The sequence below is a fragment of the Gavialis gangeticus genome, unplaced genomic scaffold (genome assembly GCF_001723915.1).
Source record: "Gavialis gangeticus isolate Ggan-Ray unplaced genomic scaffold, GavGan_comp1, whole genome shotgun sequence".
Classification (NCBI taxonomy): Eukaryota; Metazoa; Chordata; order Crocodylia; family Gavialidae; genus Gavialis; species Gavialis gangeticus.
Genome location: NW_017729004.1, coordinates 18344104 through 18346721, shown reverse-complemented (window position 1 = coordinate 18346721; position 2618 = coordinate 18344104). Strand labels below are relative to the sequence as shown.

The window sequence follows — 2618 nt, the reverse complement described above, 5'->3', positions numbered from 1 at the left end:
GGGGGGGGGTGTGGCAGGGAGGGGTGTGCAGAAACTGCCTACTGATCCTATTCAGCCTGCCAAGCCTGCTGCTGGGACCCTAAGGAGAGAGGGCTCTTCCTTGTGCTGCTCTGCTGCAGCTGGGGGTGGGTCAGGCCAGGCTGCACAGTGCAGACTCCTCCCCACCCAGCTTCCTTCTGCCAGCAGCTGGGTCTGCACAGATGGGAGCAATGGAGAGCACTAAGTAGCCATTCCACCTGCCTGCCATGAGCCGCTACCACCACGGCACCGCTGGTCTGGCTGCAGCAGAGCAGAGCAGAGTGGTGTGGTGCAGGGCACAGCTCTCCCTCCTGAGGCTCCTGGTGGTGACCAGTGGACTGAATAGGATTAATTGGTGGGCCAGATACGGCCCACAGGCCAAATTTTGCCCACTCCAGATTTACAGAAACAAGTTTTATAGCAGTCAGTATTTCTTTGCTAGTATAGCTATACAGTGGTGAATTATTCAGCACTGAAAACATTAGAGCTTACAGCAAAACAGAAAACTCCCCATGAACACAACATCCCCCTCCCCCTCGTCAGAGAAAGAGAAGGGAAGCGGAAAGTCTCTTGTTAATTTTGCTTTCAGGGATGTGGAGAAACTGAGAAGACCCTTCTTAATGGGAGCTGTTATTTGATTTCCCAAAATAAAATTCCCTCCCCCATGAAGATTTCAAGTTTGCAAAGAAGGCACTATTTAGCAGAAACTGAAAGAATCTCAGCTAGCTTTAGTTATAGCATGGAAAACAATGGCACCCTTATTTGATACATTCATTCCTTTCCTAACTTGTCCTTCATTCCTTCCAGAACTCGAATTCTTCCCGTTACTGACTGCACAGCTAGCAATCCCACCCAGCAGCTAAATCAGATCATGCTGCCTAGTTAGGGTCAGTGTACTGTTGTAGTGGCAGGTGAAGGAATCAAGCATGCCCCACTCATTCACACCCATAGACATGCTCTAATCTGGAAATATATCTGAGGCAGCTCCAGGCTTGTAGCTCAGCACTTGCTCTTGAGCCCTTTATCTCCAGCATGCTCAAGAGTAGCCATTAGATGAGTTTTAACTATAAGGCCCAGTAGTACAGAAGCTGACATCTGATGCTGTGGAAGAAGGGATGGAGGGAAAGTGTGTTTGTGTGAAGCTGACATCTGATGCTGTGGAAGAAGGGATGGAGGTAAAGTGTGTGTGTGCGCGCGCGCGTGTGTGCGCATGCACACATATGCATGCACACACCACTCAGTTTCTGACTATTTACACCAATAAGACAGTAAGTTTCAACAACTGTTTGGGGATGTCTGGAATAGAGGGGGAAGTTAGGACTCGCATCAGACAACAGCTACAGTTTTGTGGTGCAAATAGGCTATTCATCAGCCAGAGGTGACCTGAGCAGGGTGCAGGGCCTGGGGCAAAAATCAACCTGTGCAAGGCCCTGCCCCCCCGATGCAAGGAAGCCAGGGGCAGATTCAGTGGCAGGGGAAGGGGTGCTGAGTGGCCAGACGTGAAGCCAGCGGCAGCACAGACTTGCCGTGGCTGCTCTGCAGGGCCCCCCAAAGCACAGGGCCCAGGGCAGTTGCCCTGATTTGCGCCCTGCTAGGGACAGCCCCGTCAGCAGCTTCCTCTAGCCCAGGGGTGTCAAACTTACTGAGCCAGATCAAGAGCACAAAGCTCCTTCCAGACTGGATCCATGGATCCAGCAGCAGTTGCAACAGGTATGGGCAGCACGGTTCAGGCATCAAGTGGCAGTCTGATGAGGAAGCAGATACGCACAGGGAGGGAGAAGATGTGGGCAGCTGCACTAGTTCAGGGGCAAGTGGCAGCAAGGCAAGCAAGCACAGTATCTGCACAGCCCTTGCTCACCCTCTGCTGCCAAAGGCTGTGTCCATCAGTGTCCAGGGACCCCAAATTTCGTGTTGAGAAACACTCCTGTGGCCATGCCCCTCAACTACCAGTGGGCCAGGTGGAATGGTTTTACAGGCCACATGTTGGACACTCCTGCTCTAGCCCTTTATTATGATCTTCAACCTTGAGTCTGATACTTGACATATCTGAAGACCATATATGCTCTTTAGGGAAGCAGCAGAGACCTAGATTGTGGTAGCACTGTACAGTAGCTGAGGTCCTGAAGAAAACTTCAACAGATTAAGAGAATTTTCTGCCTAGGGAGGCTGAGCAGTCAGATCAATACTGCATTAATTAGGACTATCTGTCAATGTCAGAATGCACATGACAAGCAGACTCTAAGCCTGTGTGCCAGCCAGGGGAAAGCAATCATTTCTTGTAACAGTTTGCTTTGCTTACAGCAATATCTAGCAGCTACTAACACTATTTAAGAACTTGGTACAAGTCTGTTTTTCATACTGTACAATCTTTTGATGTGTGAAATATCTTATTTACTCAAATTCCAGGACAATGTTTTCTCTCTTCCCCTCATTTAACATGGGGCAAACAATGCCTCATCTTAAAATTGAGCACCTAGAGCCAGATCAGGCAACAGAAATCCATTCTATGAAACACTGAGCAGCAGAGAAGCATGAGGGGTAGGGGGCAGAGAGGAGGTGGCAGCAGGGAGAAGGGGTCCCTCAACATTTGCCCCCCCCCC

At 50.2% G+C, this 2618-nt stretch overlaps 1 protein-coding gene across 1 annotated transcript in view; it reads right to left on the bottom strand.

Annotated features, from left to right (window-relative positions):
* Positions 1-2618, bottom strand: part of INSIG1 (insulin induced gene 1) — a 15798-nt gene that overhangs the window by 4616 nt on the left and 8564 nt on the right. The gene's annotated exons all lie outside the window — the stretch shown is intronic.